Here is a 19,975-nt window from a genome sequence, read left to right on the forward strand (position 1 = left end):
GGGGTACCCTCACACATATTATTCCCTCATTTAGCGGATATTTTCACAAAAAAGTGAAATTTTCAAAAATTCTGAAAATTGGCAGAAAACGACTAAATATCAAGGACTCATTGGGCAAATCGCTCTGGAACGGAAATCGGAACGTTCACTGACATTTCCCCTCTCTGAAAGTCTGATAAACGCCGGAAAAATGACTAAGTCCAAAAAAGAATTTTTTTAAACTTTTTTCAATTTTACCCCCGTGGGATATATATTCTACCAACACACATTTGGAACTCTCCTGGGGTACCCTCACACATATTATTCCCTCATTTAGCGGATATTTTCACAAAAAAGTGAAATTTTCAAAAATTCAGAACATTGGCTGAAAACGACTAAAAATCAAGGACTCATTGGGCGAATCGCTCTGGAACTGAAATCGGAACGCTCACTGACATTTCCCCTCTCTGAAAGTCTGATAAACGCCGGAAAAATGACTAAGTCCAAAAAAGAATTTTTTTAAACTTTTTTCAATTTTACCCCCGTGGGATATATATTCTACCCACACACATTTGGAACTCTCCTGGGTACCCTCACACATATTATTCCCTCATTTAGTGGATATTTTCACAAAAAAGTGAAATTTTCAAAAATTCAGAAAATTGGCAGAAAACGACTAAATATCAAGGACTCATTGGGCAAATCGCTCTGGAACGGAAATCGGAACGTTCACTGACATTTCCCCTCTCTGAAAGTCTGATAAACGCCGGAAAAATGACTAAGGCCAAAAAAAATTTTTTTTAAACTTTATTCAATTTTACCCCCGTGGGATATATATTCTACCCACACACATTTGGAACTCTCATGGGGTACCCTCACACATATTATTCCCTCATTTAGCGGATATTTTCACAAAAAAGTGAAATTTTCAAAAATTCAGAAAATTGGCTGAAAACGACTAAATATCAAGGACTCATCGGGCAAATCGCTCTGGAACTGAAATCGGAACGCTCACTGACATTTCCCCTCTCTGAAAGTCTGATAAACGCCGGAAAAATGACTAAGTCCAAAAAAGAATTTTTTTAAACTTTTTTCAATTTTACCCCCGTGGGATATATATTCTACCCACACACATTTGGAACTCTCCTGGGGTACCCTCACACATATTATTCCCTCATTTAGCGGATATTTTCACAAAAAAGTGAAATTTTCAAAAATTCTGAAAATTGGCAGAAAACGACTAAATATCAAGGACTCATTGGGCAAATCGCTCTGGAACGGAAATCGGAACGTTCACTGACATTTCCCCTCTCTGAAAGTCTGATAAACGCCGGAAAAATGACTAAGTCCAAAAAAGAATTTTTTTAAACTTTTTTCAATTTTACCCCCGTGGGATATATATTCTACCCACACACATTTGGAACTCTCCTGGGGTACCCTCACACATATTATTCCCTCATTTAGCGGATATTTTCACAAAAAAGTGAAATTTTCAAAATTTCAGAACATTGGCTGAAAACGACTAAAAATCAAGGACTCATCGCGCGAATCGCTCTGGAACTGAAATCGGAATGCTCACTGACATTTCCCCTCTCTGAAAGTCTGATAAACGCCAGAAAAATGACTAAGTCCAAAAAAGAATTTTTTTAAACTTTTTTCAATTTTACCCCCGTGGGATATATATTCTACCCACACACATTTGGAACTCTCCTGGGTACCCTCACACATATTATTCCCTCATTTAGCGGATATTTTCACAAAAAAGTGAAATTTTCAAAAATTGGCAGAAAACGACTAAATATCAAGGACTCATTGGGCAAATCGCTCTGGAACGGAAATCGGAACCTTCACTGACATTTCCCCTCTCTGAAAGTCTGATAAACGCCGGAAAAATGACTAAGTCCAAAAAAGAATTTTTTTAAACTTTTTTCAATTTTACCCCCGTGGAATATATATTCTACCCACACACATTTGGAACTCTCCTGGGGTACCCTCACACATATTATTCCCTCATTTAGCGGATATTTACACAAAAAAGTGAAATTTTCAAAAATTCAGAACATTGGCTGAAAACGACTAAAAATCAAGGACTCATCGGGCGAATCGCTCTGGAACTGAAATCGGAATGCTCACTGACATTTCCCCTCTCTGAAAGTCTGATAAACGCCGGAAAAATGACTAAGTCCAAAAAAGAATTTTTTTAAACTTTTTTCAATTTTACCCCCGTGGGATATATATTCTACCCACACACATTTGGAACTCTCCTGGGGTACCCTCACACATATTATTCCCTCATTTAGCGGATATTTTCACAAAAAAGTGAAATTTTCGAAAATTGGCATAAAACGACTAAATATCAAGGACTCATTGGGCAAATCGCTCTGGAACGGAAATCGGAACCTTCACTGACATTTCCCCTCTCTGAAAGTCTGATAAACGCCGGAAAAATTACTAAGTCCAAAAAAGAATTTTTTTAAACTTTTTTCAATTTTACCCCCGTGGGATATATATTCTACCCACACACATTTGGAACTCTCCTGGGGTACCCTCACACATATTATTCCCTCATTTAGCGGATATTTTCACAAAAAAGTGAAATTTTCAAAAATTCAGAACATTGGCTGAAAACGACTAAAAATCAAGGACTCATCGGGCGAATCACTCTGGAACTGAAATCGGAATGCTCACTGACATTTCCCCTCTCTGAAAGTCTGATAAACGCCGGAAAAATGACTAAGTCCAAAAAAGAATTTTTTTAAACTTTTTTCAATTTTACCCCCGTGGGATATATATTCTACCCACACACATTTGGAACTCTCCTGGGGTACCCTCACACATATTATTCCCTCATTTAGCGGATATTTTCACAAAAAAGTGAAATTTTCAAAAATTCAGAACATTGGCTGAAAATGACTAAAAATCAAGGACTCATTGGGCGAATCGCTCTGGAACTGAAATCGGAACGCTCACTGACATTTCCCCTCTCTGAAAGTCTGATAAACGCCGGAAAAATGACTAAGTCCAAAAAAGAATTTTTTTAAACTTTTTTCAATTTTACCCCCGTGGGATATATATTCTACCAACACACATTTGGAACTCTCCTGGGGTACCCTCACACATATTATTCCCTCATTTAGCGGATATTTTCACAAAAAAGTGAAATTTTCAAAAATTCAGAACATTGGCTGAAAACGACTAAAAATCAAGGACTCATTGGGCGAATCGCTCTGGAACTGAAATCGGAACGCTCACTGACATTTCCCCTCTCTGAAAGTCTGATAAACGCCGGAAAAATGACTAAGTCCAAAAAAGAATTTTTTTAAACTTTTTTCAATTTTACCCCCGTGGGATATATATTCTACCCACACACATTTGGAACTCTCCTGGGTACCCTCACACATATTATTCCCTCATTTAGTGGATATTTTCACAAAAAAGTGAAATTTTCAAAAATTGGCAGAAAACGACTAAATATCAAGGACTCATTGGGCAAATCGCTCTGGAACGGAAATCGGAACCTTCACTGACATTTCCCCTCTCTGAAAGTCTGATAAACGCCGGAAAAATGACTAAGTCCAAAAAAGAATTTTTTTAAACTTTTTTCAATTTTACCCCCGTGGGATATATATTCTACCCACACACATTTGGAACTCTCCTGGGGTACCCTCACACATATTATTCCCTCATTTAGCGGATATTTTCACAAAAAAGTGAAATTTTCAAAAATTCAGAAAATTGGCAGAAAACGACTAAATATCAAGGACTCATTGGGCAAATCGCTCTGGAACGGAAATCGGAACGTTCACTGACATTTCCCCTCTCTGAAAGTCTGATAAACGCCGGAAAAATGACTAAGTCCAAAAAAGAATTTTTTTAAACTTTTTTCAATTTTACCCCCGTGGGATATATATTCTACCCACACACATTTGGAACTCTCCTGGGGTACCCTCACACATATTATTCCCTCATTTAGCGGATATTTTCACAAAAAAGTGAAATTTTCAAAAATTCAGAACATTGGCTGAAAACGACTAAAAATCAAGGACTCATCGGGCGAATCGCTCTGGAACTGAAATCGGAATGCTCACTGACATTTCCCCTCTCTGAAAGTCTGATAAACGCCGGAAAAATGACTAAGTCCAAAAAAGAATTTTTTTAAACTTTTTTCAATTTTACCCCCGTGGGATATATATTCTACCCACACACATTTGGAACTCTCCTGGGGTACCCTCACACATATTATTCCCTCATTTAGCGGATATTTTCACAAAAAAGTGAAATTTTCAAAAATTCAGAACATTGGCTGAAAACGACTAAAAATCAAGGACTCATCGGGCGAATCGCTCTGGAACTGAAATCGGAATGCTCACTGACATTTCCCCTCTCTGAAAGTCTGATAAACGCCGGAAAAATGACTAAGTCCAAAAAAGAATTTTTTTAAACTTTTTTCAATTTTACCCCCGTGGGATATATATTCTACCCACACACATTTGGAACTCTCCTGGGGTACCCTCACACATATTATTCCCTCATTTAGCGGATATTTTCACAAAAAAGTGAAATTTTCAAAAATTGGCAGAAAACGACTAAATATCCAGGACTCATTGGGCAAATCGCTCTGGAACGGAAATCGGAACCTTCACTGACATTTCACCTCTCTGAAAGTCTGATAAACGCCGGAAAAATGACTAAGTCCAAAAAAGAATTTTTTTAAACTTTTTTCAATTTTACCCCCGTGGGATATATATTCTACCCACACACATTTGGAACTCTCCTGGGGTACCCTCACACATATTATTCCCTCATTTAGCGGATATTTTCACAAAACAGTGAAATTTTCGAAAATTGGCAGAAAACGACTAAATATCAAGGACTCATTGGGCAAATCGCTCTGGAACGGAAATCGGAACCTTCACTGACATTTCCCCTCTCTGAAAGTCTGATAAACGCCGGAAAAATGACTAAGTCCAAAAAAGAATTTTTTTAAACTTTTTTCAATTTTACCCCCGTGGGATATATATTCTACCCACACACATTTGGAACTCTCCTGGGGTACGCTCACACATATTATTCCCTCATTTAGCGGATATTTTCACAAAAAAGTGAAATTTTCAAAAATTCAGAAAATTGGCTGAATACGACTAAATATCAAGGACTCATCAGGCGAATCGCTCTGGAACTGAAATCGGAATGCTCACTGACATTTCCCCTCTCTGAAAGTGTGATAAACACCGGAAAAATGACTAAGGCCAAAAAAAATTTTTTTTAAACTTTATTCAATTTTACCCCCGTGGGATATATATTCTACCCACACACATTTGGAACTCTCCTGGGGTACCCTCACACATATTATTCCCTCATTTAGCGGATATTTTCACAAAAAAGTGAAATTTTCGAAAATTGGCATAAAACGACTAAATATCAAGGAACCATTGGGCAAATCGCTCTGGAACGGAAATCGGAACCTTCACTGACATTTCCCCTCTCTGAAAGTCTGATAAACGCCGGAAAAATGACTAAGTCCAAAAAAGAATTTTTTTAAACTTTTTTCAATTTTACCCCCGTGGGATATATATTCTACCCACACACATTTGGAACTCTCCTGGGGTACCCTCACACATATTATTCCCTCATTTAGCGGATATTTTCACAAAAAAGTGAAATTTTCAAAAATTCAGAACATTGGCTGAAAACGACTAAAAATCAAGGACTCATCGGGCGAATCGCTCTGGAACTGAAATCGGAATGCTCACTGACATTTCCCCTCTCTGAAAGTCTGATAAACGCCGGAAAAATGACTAAGTCCAAAAAAGAATTTTTTTAAACTTTTTTCAATTTTACCCCCGTGGGATATATATTCTACCCACACACATTTGGAACTCTCCTGGGTACCCTCACACATATTATTCCCTCATTTAGCGGATATTTTCACAAAAAAGTGAAATTTTCAAAAATTGGCAGAAAACGACTAAATATCAAGGACTCATTGGGCAAATCGCTCTGGAACGGAAATCGGAACCTTCACTGACATTTCCCCTCTCTGAAAGTCTGATAAACGCCGGAAAAATGACTAAGTCCAAAAAAGAATTTTTTTAAACTTTTTTCAATTTTACCCCCGTGGGATATATATTCTACCCACACACATTTGGAACTCTCCTGGGGTACCCTCACACATATTATTCCCTCATTTAGCGGATATTTTCACAAAAAAGTGAAATTTTCGAAAATTGGCATAAAACGACTAAATATCAAGGACTCATTGGGCAAATCGCTCTGGAACGGAAATCGGAACCTTCACTGACATTTCCCCTCTCTGAAAGTCTGATAAACGCCGGAAAAATGACTAAGTCCAAAAAAGAATTTTTTTAAACTTTTTTCAATTTTACCCCCGTGGGATATATATTCTACCCACACACATTTGGAACTCTCCTGGGGTACCCTCACACATATTATTCCCTCATTTAGCGGATATTTTCACAAAAAAGTGAAATTTTCAAAAATTCAGAACATTGGCTGAAAACGACTAAAAATCAAGGACTCATCGGGCGAATCGCTCTGGAACTGAAATCGGAATGCTCACTGACATTTCCCCTCTCTGAAAGTCTGATAAACGCCGGAAAAATGACTAAGTCCAAAAAAGAATTTTTTTAAACTTTTTTCAATTTTACCCCCGTGGGATATATATTCTACCCACACACATTTGGAACTCTCCTGGGGTACCCTCACACATATTATTCCCTCATTTAGCGGATATTTTCACAAAAAAGTGAAATTTTCAAAAATTCAGAACATTGGCTGAAAACGACTAAAAATCAAGGACTCATCGGGCGAATCACTCTGGAACTGAAATCGGAATGCTCACTGACATTTCCCCTCTCTGAAAGTCTGATAAACGCCGGAAAAATGACTAAGTCCAAAAAAGAATTTTTTTAAACTTTTTTCAATTTTACCCCCGTGGGATATATATTCTACCCACACACATTTGGAACTCTCCTGGGGTACCCTCACACATATTATTCCCTCATTTAGCGGATATTTTCACAAAAAAGTGAAATTTTCAAAAATTCAGAACATTGGCTGAAAATGACTAAAAATCAAGGACTCATTGGGCGAATCACTCTGGAACTGAAATCGGAACGCTCACTGACATTTCCCCTCTCTGAAAGTCTGATAAACGCCGGAAAAATGACTAAGTCCAAAAAGTAATTTTTTTAAACTTTTTTCAATTTTACCCCCGTGGGATATATATTCTACCCACACACATTTGGAACTCTCCTGGGGTACCCTCACACATATTATTCCCTCATTTAGCGGATATTTTCACAAAAAAGTGAAATTTTCAAAAATTCAGAACATTGGCTGAAAACGACTAAAAATCAAGGACTCATTGGGCGAATCGCTCTGGAACTGAAATCGGAACGCTCACTGACATTTCCCCTCTCTGAAAGTCTGATAAACGCCGGAAAAATGACTAAGTCCAAAAAAGAATTTTTTTAAACTTTTTTCAATTTTACCCCCGTGGGATATATATTCTACCCACACACATTTGGAACTCTCCTGGGGTACCCTCACACATATTATTCCCTCATTTAGCGGATATTTTCACAAAAAAGTGAAATTTTCAAAAATTCAGAACATTGGCTGAAAATGACTAAAAACAAGGACTCATCGGGCGAATCGCTCTGGAGCTGAAATCGGAATGCTCACTGACATTTCCCCTCTCTGAAAGTCTGATAAACGACGGAAAAATGACTAAGTCCAAAAAAGAATTTTTTTAAACTTTTTTCAATTTTACCCCCGTGGGATATATATTCTACCCACACACATTTGGAACTCTCCTGGGTACCCTCACACATATTATTCCCTCATTTAGCGGATATTTTCACAAAAAAGTGAAATTTTCAAAAATTCAGAAAATTGGCTGAATACGACTAAATATCAAGGACTCATCAGGCGAATCGCTCTGGAACTGAAATCGGAATGCTCACTGACATTTCCCCTCTCTGAAAGTGTGATAAACGCCGGAAAAATGACTAAGGCCAAAAAAAATTTTTTTTAAACTTTATTCAATTTTACCCCCGTGGGATATATATTCTACCCACACACATTTGGAACTCTCCTGGGGTACCCTCACACATATTATTCCCTCATTTAGCGGATATTTTCACAAAAAAGTGAAATTTTCAAAAATTCAGAAAATTGGCTGAAAACGACTAAATATCAAGGACTCATCGGGCAAATCACTCTGGAACTGAAATCGGAACGCTCACTGACATTTCCCCTCTCTGAAAGTCTGATAAACGCCGGAAAAATGACTAAGTCCAAAAAAGAATTTTTTTAAACTTTTTTCAATTTTACCCCCGTGGGATATATATTCTACCCACACACATTTGGAACTCTCCTGGGTACCCTCACACATATTATTCCCTCATTTAGCGGATATTTTCACAAAAAAGTGAAATTTTCAAAAATTCAGAAAATTGGCTGAATACGACTAAATATCAAGGACTCATTGGGCAAATCGCTCTGGAACGGAAATCGGAATGTTCACTGACATTTCCCCTCTCTGAAAGTCTGATAAACGCCGGAAAAATGACTAAGTCCAAAAAAGAATTTTTTTAAACTTTTTTCAATTTTACCCCCGTGGGATATATATTCTACCCACACACATTTGGAACTCTCCTGGGGTACCCTCACACATATTATTCCCTCATTTAGCGGATATTTTCACAAAAAAGTGAAATTTTCAAAAATTGGCAGAAAACGACTAAATATCAAGGACTCATTGGGCAAATCGCTCTGGAACGGAAATCGGAACCTTCACTGACATTTCCCCTCTCTGAAAGTCTGATAAACGCCGGAAAAATGACTAAGTCCAAAAAAGAATTTTTTTAAACTTTTTTCAATTTTACCCCCGTGGGATATATATTCTACCCACACACATTTGGAACTCTCCTGGGGTACCCTCACACATATTATTCCCTCATTTAGCGGATATTTTCACAAAAAAGTGAAATTTTCGAAAATTGGCATAAAACGACTAAATATCAAGGACTCATTGGGCAAATCGCTCTGGAACGGAAATCGGAACCTTCACTGACATTTCCCCTCTCTGAAAGTCTGATAAACGCCGGAAAAATGACTAAGTCCAAAAAAGAATTTTTTTAAACTTTTTTCAATTTTACCCCCGTGGGATATATATTCTACCCACACACATTTGGAACTCTCCTGGGGTACCCTCACACATATTATTCCCTCATTTAGCGGATATTTTCACAAAAAAGTGAAATTTTCAAAAATTCAGAACATTGGCTGAAAACGACTAAAAATCAAGGACTCATCGGGCGAATCGCTCTGGAACTGAAATCGGAATGCTCACTGACATTTCCCCTCTCTGAAAGTCTGATAAACGCCGGAAAAATGACTAAGTCCAAAAAAGAATTTTTTTAAACTTTTTTCAATTTTACCCCCGTGGGATATATATTCTACCCACACACATTTGGAACTCTCCTGGGGTACCCTCACACATATTATTCCCTCATTTAGCGGATATTTTCACAAAAAAGTGAAATTTTCGAAAATTGGCATAAAACGACTAAATATCAAGGACTCATTGGGCAAATCGCTCTGGAACGGAAATCGGAACCTTCACTGACATTTCCCCTGTCTGAAAGTCTGATAAACGCCGGAAAAATTACTAAGTCCAAAAAAGAATTTTTTTAAACTTTTTTCAATTTTACCCCCGTGGGATATATATTCTACCCACACACATTTGGAACTCTCCTGGGGTACCCTCACACATATTATTCCCTCATTTAGCGGATATTTTCACAAAAAAGTGAAATTTTCAAAAATTCAGAACATTGGCTGAAAACGAATAAAAATCAAGGACTCATTGGGCGAATCGCTCTGGAACTGAAATCGGAACGCTCACTGACATTTCCCCTCTCTGAAAGTCTGATAAACGCCGGAAAAATGACTAAGTCCAAAAAAGAATTTTTTTAAACTTTTTTCAATTTTACCCCCGTGGGATATATATTCTACCCACACACATTTGGAACTCTCCTGGGTACCCTCACACATATTATTCCCTCATTTAGCGGATATTTTCACAAAAAAGTGAAATTTTCAAAAATTGGCAGAAAACGACTAAATATCAAGGACTCATTGGGCAAATCGCTCTGGAACGGAAATCGGAACCTTCACTGACATTTCCCCTCTCTGAAAGTCTGATAAACGCCGGAAAAATGACTAAGTCCAAAAAAGAATTTTTTTAAACTTTTTTCAATTTTACCCCCGTGGGATATATATTCTACCCACACACATTTGGAACTCTCCTGGGGTACCCTCACACATATTATTCCCTCATTTAGCAGATATTTTCACAAAAAAGTGAAATTTTCGAAAATTGGCATAAAACGACTAAATATCAAGGACTCATTGGGCAAATCGCTCTGGAACGGAAATCGGAACCTTCACTGACATTTCCCCTCTCTGAAAGTCTGATAAACGCCGGAAAAATGACTAAGTCCAAAAAAGAATTTTTTTAAACTTTTTTCAATTTTACCCCCGTGGGATATATATTCTACCCACACACATTTGGAACTCTCCTGGGGTACCCTCACACATATTATTCCCTCATTTAGCGGATATTTTCACAAAAAAGTGAAATTTTCAAAAATTCAGAACATTGGCTGAAAACGACTAAAAATCAAGGACTCATCGGGCGAATCGCTCTGGAACTGAAATCGGAATGCTCACTGACATTTCCCCTCTCTGAAAGTCTGATAAACGCCGGAAAAATGACTAAGTCCAAAAAAGAATTTTTTTAAACTTTTTTCAATTTTACCCCCGTGGGATATATATTCTACCCACACACATTTGGAACTCTCCTGGGGTACCCTCACACATATTATTCCCTCATTTAGCGGATATTTTCACAAAAAAGTGAAATTTTCAAAAATTCAGAACATTGGCTGAAAACGACTAAAAATCAAGGACTCATTGGGCGAATCGCTCTGGAACTGAAATCGGAACGCTCACTGACATTTCCCCTCTCTGAAAGTCTGATAAACGCCGGAAAAATGACTAAGTCCAAAAAAGAATTTTTTTAAACTTTTTTCAATTTTACCCCCGTGGGATATATATTCTACCCACACACATTTGGAACTCTCCTGGGGTACCCTCACACATATTATTCCCTCATTTAGCGGATATTTTCACAAAAAAGTGAAATTTTCAAAAATTCAGAACATTGGCTGAAAATGACTAAAAACAAGGACTCATCGGGCGAATCGCTCTGGAGCTGAAATCGGAATGCTCACTGACATTTCCCCTCTCTGAAAGTCTGATAAACGACGGAAAAATGACTAAGTCCAAAAAAGAATTTTTTTAAACTTTTTTCAATTTTACCCCCGTGGGATATATATTCTACCCACACACATTTGGAACTCTCCTGGGTACCCTCACACATATTATTCCCTCATTTAGCGGATATTTTCACAAAAAAGTGAAATTTTCAAAAATTGGCAGAAAACGACTAAATATCAAGGACTCATTGGGCAAATCGCTCTGGAACGGAAATCGGAACCTTCACTGACATTTCCCCTCTCTGAAAGTCTGATAAACGCCGGAAAAATGACTAAGTCCAAAAAAGAATTTTTTTAAACTTTTTTCAATTTTACCCCCGTGGGATATATATTCTACCCACACACATTTGGAACTCTCCTGGGGTACCCTCACACATAATATTCCCTCATTTAGCGGATATTTTCACAAAAAAGTGAAATTTTCAAAAATTCAGAACATTGGCTGAAAACGACTAAAAATCAAGGACTCATCGGGCGAATCGCTCTGGAACTGAAATCGGAATGCTCACTGACATTTCCCCTCTCTGAAAGTCTGATAAACGCCGGAAAAATGACTAAGTCCAAAAAAGAATTTTTTTAAACTTTTTTCAATTTTACCCCCGTGGGATATATATTCTACCCACACACATTTGGAACTCTCCTGGGGTACCCTCACACATATTATTCCCTCATTTAGCGGATATTTTCACAAAAAAGTGAAATTTTCAAAAATTCAGAACATTGGCTGAAAACGACTAAATATCAAGGACTCATCAGGCGAATCGCTCTGGAACTGAAATTGGAATGCTCACTGACATTTCCCCTCTCTGAAAGTGTGATAAACGCCGGAAAAATGACTAAGGCCAAAAAAAAATTTTTTTAAACTTTTTTCAATTTTACCCCCGTGGGATATATATTCTACCCACACACATTTGGAACTCTCCTGGGGTACCCTCACACATATTATTCCCTCATTTAGCGGATATTTTCACAAAAAAGTGAAATTTTCAAAAATTCAGAAAATTGGCTGAAAACGACTAAATATCAAGGACTCATCGGGCAAATCGCTCTGGAACTGAAATCGAAACGCTCACTGACATTTCCCCTCTCTGAAAGTCTGATAAACGCCGGAAAAATGACTAAGTCCAAAAAAGAATTTTTTTAAACTTTTTTCAATTTTACCCCCGTGGGATATATATTCTACCCACACACATTTGGAACTCTCCTGGGGTACCCTCACACATATTATTCCCTCATTTAGCGGATATTTTCACAAAAAAGTGAAATTTTCAAAAATTCAGAAAATTGGCAGAAAACGACTAAATATCAAGGACTCATTGGGCAAATCGCTCTGGAACGGAAATCGGAACGTTCACTGACATTTCCCCTCTCTGAAAGTCTGATAAACGCCGGAAAAATGACTAAGTCCAAAAAAGAATTTTTTTAAACTTTTTTCAATTTTACCCCGTGGGATATATATTCTACCCACACACATTTGGAACTCTCCTGGGGTACCCTCACACATATTATTCCCTCATTTAGCGGATATTTTCACAAAAAAGTGAAATTTTCAAAAATTCAGAACATTGGCTGAAAACGACTAAAAATCAAGGACTCATCGGGCGAATCGCTCTGGAACTGAAATCGGAATGCTCACTCACATTTCCCCTCTCTGAAAGTCTGATAAACGCCGGAAAAATGACTAAGCCCAAAAAAGAATTTTTTTAAACTTTTTTCAATTTTACCCCCGTGGGATATATATTCTACCCACACACATTTGGAACTCTCCTGGGGTACCCTGACACATATTATTCCCTCATTTAGCGGATATTTTCACAAAAAAGTGAAATTTTCAAAAATTCAGAACATTGGCTGAAAACGACTAAAAATCAAGGACTCATCGGGCGAATCGCTCTGGAACTGAAATCGGAATGCTCACTGACATTTCCCCTCTCTGAAAGTCTGATAAACGCCGGAAAAATGACTAAGTCCAAAAAAGAATTTTTTTAAACTTTTTTCAATTTTACCCCCGTGGGATATATATTCTACCCACACACATTTGGAACTCTCCTGGGGTACCCTCACACATATTATTCCCTCATTTAGCGGATATTTTCACAAAAAAGTGAAATTTTCGAAAATTGGCAGAAAACTACTAAATATCAAGGACTCATTGGGCAAATCGCTCTGGAACGGAAATCGGAACCTTCACTGACATTTCCCCTCTCTGAAAGTCTGATAAACGCCGGAAAAATGACTAAGTCCAAAAAAGAATTTTTTTAAACTTTTTTCAATTTTACCCCCGTGGGATATATATTCTACCCACACACATTTGGAACTCTCCTGGGGTACCCTCACACATATTATTCCCTCATTTAGCGGATATTTTCACAAAAAAGTGAAATTTTCGAAAATTGGCATAAAACGACTAAATATCAAGGACTCATTGGGCAAATCGCTCTGGAACGGAAATCGGAACCTTCACTGACATTTCCCCTCTCTGAAAGTCTGATAAACGCTGGAAAAATGACTAAGTCCAAAAAAGAATTTTTTTAAACTTTTTTCAATTTTACCCCCGTGGGATATATATTCTACCCACACACATTTGGAACTCTCCTGGGGTACCCTCACACATATTATTCCCTCATTTAGCGGATATTTTCACAAAAAAGTGAAATTTTCAAAAATTCAGAACATTGGCTGAAAACGACTAAAAATCAAGGACTCATCGGGCGAATCGCTCTGGAACTGAAATCGGAATGCTCACTGACATTTCCCCTCTCTGAAAGTCTGATAAACGCCGGAAAAATGACTAAGTCCAAAAAAGAATTTTTTTAAACTTTTTTCAATTTTACCCCCGTGGGATATATATTCTACCCACACACATTTGGAACTCTCCTGGGGTACCCTCACACATATTATTCCCTCATTTAGCGGATATTTTCACAAAAAAGTGAAATTTTCAAAAATTCAGAACATTGGCTGAAAATGACTAAAAATCAAGGACTCATCGGGCGAATCGCTCTGGAACTGAAATCGGAACGCTCACTGACATTTCCCCTCTCTGAAAGTCTGATAAACGCCGGAAAAATGACTAAGTCCAAAAAAGAATTTTTTTAAACTTTTTTCAATTTTACCCCCGTGGGATATATATTCTACCCACACACATTTGGAACTCTCCTGGGGTACCCTCACACATATTATTCCCTCATTTAGCGGATATTTTCACAAAAAAGTGAAATTTTCAAAAATTCAGAACATTGGCTGAAAATGACTAAAAACAAGGACTCATCGGGCGAATCGCTCTGGAGCTGAAATCGGAATGCTCACTGACATTTCCCCTCTCTGAAAGTCTGATAAACGACGGAAAAATGACTAAGTCCAAAAAAGAATTTTTTTAAACTTTTTTCAATTTTACCCCCGTGGGATATATATTCTACCCACACACATTTGGAACTCTCCTGGGTACCCTCACACATATTATTCCCTCATTTAGCGGATATTTTCACAAAAAAGTGAAATTTTCAAAAATTGGCAGAAAACGACTAAATATCAAGGACTCATTGGGCAAATCGCTCTGGAACGGAAATCGGAACCTTCACTGACATTTCCCCTCTCTGAAAGTCTGATAAACGCCGGAAAAATGACTAAGTCCAAAAAAGAATTTTTTTAAACTTTTTTCAATTTTACCCCCGTGGGATATATATTCTACCCACACACATTTGGAACTCTCCTGGGGTACCCTCACACATATTATTCCCTCATTTAGCGGATATTTTCACAAAAAAGTGAAATTTTCAAAAATTCAGAACATTGGCAGAAAACGACTAAAAATCAAGGACTCATCGGGCGAATCGCTCTGGAACTGAAATCGGAATGCTCACTGACATTTCCCCTCTCTGAAAGTCTGATAAACGCCGGAAAAATGACTAAGTCCAAAAAAGAATTTTTTTAAACTTTTTTCAATTTTACCCCCGTGGGATATATATTCTACCCACACACATTTGGAACCCTCCTGGGGTACCCTCACACATATTATTCCCTCATTTAGCGGATATTTTCACAAAAAAGTGAAATTTTCAAAAATTCAGAACATTGGCTGAAAACGACTAAAAATCAAGGACTCATCGGGCGAATCACTCTGGAACTGAAATCGGAATGCTCACTGACATTTCCCCTCTCTGAAAGTCTGATAAACGCCGGAAAAATGACTAAGTCCAAAAAAGAATTTTTTTAAACTTTTTTCAATTTTACCCCCGTGGGATATATATTCTACCCACACACATTTGGAACTCTCCTGGGGTACCCTCACACATATTATTCCCTCATTTAGCGGATATTTTCACAAAAAAGTGAAATTTTCAAAAATTCAGAACATTGGCTGAAAATGACTAAAAATCAAGGACTCATTGGGCGAATCGCTCTGGAACTGAAATCGGAACGCTCACTGACATTTCCCCTCTCTGAAAGTCTGATAAACGCCGGAAAAATGACTAAGTCCAAAAAAGAATTTTTTTAAACTTTTTTCAATTTTACCCCCGTGGGATATATATTCTACCCACACACATTTGGAACTCTCCTGGGGTACCCTCACACATATTATTCCCTCATTTAGCGGATATTTTCACAAAAAAGTGAAATTTTCAAAAATTCAGAACATTGGCTGAAAACGACTAAAAATCAAGGACTCATCGGGCGAATCGCTCTGGAACTGAATTCGGAATGCTCACTGACATTTCCCCTCTCTGAAAGTCTGATAAACGCCGGAAAAATGACTAAATCCAAAAAAGAATTTTTTTAAACTTTTTTCAATTTTACCCCCGTGGGATATATATTCTACCCACACACATTTGGAACTCTCCTGGGGTACCCTCAAACATAATATTCCCTCATTTAGCGGATATTTTCACAAAAAAGTGAAATTTTCAAAAATTCAGAACATTGGCTGAAAACGACTAAAAATCAAGGACTCATCGGGCGAATCGCTCTGGAACTGAAATCGGAATGCTCACTGACATTTCCCCTCTCTGAAAGTCTGATAAACGCCGGAAAAATGACTAAGTCCAAAAAAGAATTTTTTTAAACTTTTTTCAATTTTACCCCCGTGGGATATATATTCTACCCACACACATTTGGAACTCTCCTGGGGTACCCTCACACATATTATTCCCTCATTTAGCGGATATTTTCACAAAAAAGTGAAATTTTCAAAAATTCAGAACATTGGCTGAAAACGACTAAATATCAAGGACTCATCAGGCGAATCGCTCTGGATCTGAAATCGGAATGCTCACTGACATTTCCCCTCTCTGAAAGTGTGATAAACGCCGGAAAAATGACTAAGGCCAAAAAAAAATTTTTTTAAACTTTTTTCAATTTTACCCCCGTGGGATATATATTCTACCCACACACATTTGGAACTCTCCTGGGGTACCCTCACACATATTATTCCCTCATTTAGCGGATATTTTCACAAAAAAGTGAAATTTTCAAAAATTCAGAACATTGGCTGAAAACGACTAAAAATCAAGGACTCATCGGGCGAATCGCTCTGGAACTGAAATCGGAATGCTCACTCACATTTCCCCTCTCTGAAAGTCTGATAAATGCCAGAAAAATGACTAAGTCCAAAAAAGAATTTTTTTAAACTTTTTTCAATTTTACCCCTGTGGGATATATATTCTACCCACACACATTTGGAACTCTCCTGGGGTACCCTCACACATAATATTCCCTCATTTAGCGGATATTTTCACAAAAAAGTGAAATTTTCAAAAATTCAGAACATTGGCTGAAAACGACTAAAAATCAAGGACTCATCGGGCGAATCGCTCTGGAACTGAAATCGGAATGCTCACTGACATTTCCCCTCTCTGAAAGTCTGATAAACGCCGGAAAAATGACTAAGTCCAAAAAAGAATTTTTTTAAACTTTTTTCAATTTTACCCCCGTGGGATATATATTCTACCCACACACATTTGGAACTCTCCTGGGGTACCCTCACACATATTATTCCCTCATTTAGCGGATATTTTCACAAAAAAGTGAAATTTTCAAAAATTCAGAACATTGGCTGAAAACGACTAAAAATCAAGGACTCATCGGGCGAATCGCTCTGGAACTGAAATCGGAATGCTCACTGACATTTCCCCTCTCTGAAAGTCTGATAAACGCCGGAAAAATGACTAAGTCCAAAAAAGAATTTTTTTAAACTTTTTTAAATTTTACCCCCGTGGGATATATATTCTACCCACACACATTTGGAACTCTCCTGGGGTACCCTGACACATATTATTCCCTCATTTAGCGGATATTTTCACAAAAAAGTGAAATTTTCAAAAATTCAGAACATTGGCTGAAAACGACTAAAAATCAAGGACTCATCGGGCGAATCGCTCTGGAACTGAAATCGGAATGCTCACTGACATTTCCCCTCTCTGAAAGTCTGATAAACGCCGGAAAAATGACTAAGTCCAAAAAAGAATTTTTTTAAACTTTTTTCAATTTTACCCCCGTGGGATATATATTCTACCCACACACATTTGGAACTCTCCTGGGGTACCCTCACACATATTATTCCCTCATTTAGCAGATATTTTCACAAAAAAGTGAAATTTTCGAAAATTGGCAGAAAACTACTAAATATCAAGGACTCATTGGGCAAATCGCTCTGGAACGGAAATCGGAAACTTCACTGACATTTCCCCTCTCTGAAAGTCTGATAAACGCCGGAAAAATGACTAAGTCCAAAAAAGAATTTTTTTAAACTTTTTTCAATTTTACCCCCGTGGGATATATATTCTACCCACACACATTTGGAACTCTCCTGGGGTACCCTCACACATATTATTCCCTCATTTAGCGGATATTTTCACAAAAAAGTGAAATTTTCAAAAATTCAGAACATTGGCTGAAAACGACTAAAAATCAAGGACTCATTGGGCGAATCGCTCTGGAACTGAAATCGGAATGTTCACTGACATTTCCCCTCTCTGAAAGTCTGATAAACGACGGAAAAATGACTAAGTCCAAAAAAGAATTTTTTTAAACTTTTTTCAATTTTACCCCCGTGGGATATATATTCTACCCACACACATTTGGAACTCTCCTGGGGTACCCTCACACATATTATTCCCTCATTTAGCGGATATTTTCACAAAAAAGTGAAATTTTTAAAAATTCAGAACATTGGCTGAAAACGACTAAAAATCAAGGACTCATCGGGCGAATCGCTCTGGAACTGAAATCGGAATGCTCACTGACATTTCCCCTCTCTGAAAGTCTGATAAACGCCGGAAAAATGACTAAGTCCAAAAAAGAATTTTTTTAAATTTTTTTCAATTTTACCCCCGTGGGATATATATTCTACCCACACACATTTGGATCTCTCCTGGGGTACCCTCACACATATTATTCCCTCATTTAGCGGATATTTTCACAAAAAAGTGAAATTTTCAAAAATTCAGAACATTGGCTGAAAACGACTAAATATCAAGGACTCATTGGGCAAATCGCTCTGGAACGGAAATCGGAACGCTCACTGACATTTCCCCTCTCTGAAAGTCTGATAAACGCCGGAAAAATGACTAAGTCCAAAAAAGAATTTTTTTAAACTTTTTTCAATTTTACCCCCGTGGGATATATATTCTACCCACACACATTTGGAACTCTCCTGGGGTACCCTCACACATATTATTCCCTCATTTAGCGGATATTTTCACAAAAAAGTGAAATTTTCGAAAATTGGCAGAAAACTACTAAATATCAAGGACTCATTGGGCAAATCGCTCTGTAACGGAAATCGGAACCTTCACTGACATTTCCCCTCTCTGAAAGTCTGATAAACGCCGGAAAAATGACTAAGTCCAAAAAAGAATTTTTTTAAACTTTTTTCAATTTTACCCCCGTTGGATATATATTCTACCCACACACATTTGGAACTCTCCTGGGGTACCCTCACACATATTATTCCCTCATTTAGCGGATATTTTCACAAAAAAGTGAAATTTTCAAAAATTCAGAACATTGGCTGAAAACGACTAAAAATCAAGGACTCATTGGGCGAATCGCTCTGGAACTGAAATCGGAATGCTCACTGACATTTCCCCTCTCTGAAAGTCTGATAAACGCCGGAAAAATGACTAAGTCCAAAAAAGAATTTTTTTAAACTTTTTTCAATTTTACCCCCGTGGGATATATATTCTACCCACACACATTTGGAACTCTCCTGGGGTACCCTCACACATATTATTCCCTCATTTAGCGGATATTTTCACAAAAAAGTGAAATTTTCAAAAATTCAGAACATTGGCTGAAAACGACTAAAAATCAAGGACTCATTGGGCGAATCGCTCTGGAACTGAAATCGGAACGCTCACTGACATTTCCCCTCTCTGAAAGTCTGATAAACGCCGGAAAAATGACTAAGTCCAAAAAAGAATTTTTTTAAACTTTTTTCAATTTTACCCCCGTGGGATATATATTCTACCCACACACATTTGGAACTCTCCTGGGGTACCCTCACACATATTATTCCCTTATTTAGAGGATATTTTCACAAAAAAGTGAAATTTTCAAAAATACAGAACATTGGCTGAAAACGACTAAAAATCAAGGACTCATTGGGCGAATCGCTCTGGAACTGAAAT

Source organism: Phyllobates terribilis, unplaced genomic scaffold (assembly GCF_046119375.1).
Source record: "Phyllobates terribilis strain yellow unplaced genomic scaffold, ASM4611937v1 Scaffold_3__8_contigs__length_932513732, whole genome shotgun sequence".
Classification (NCBI taxonomy): domain Eukaryota; kingdom Metazoa; phylum Chordata; class Amphibia; order Anura; family Dendrobatidae; genus Phyllobates; species Phyllobates terribilis.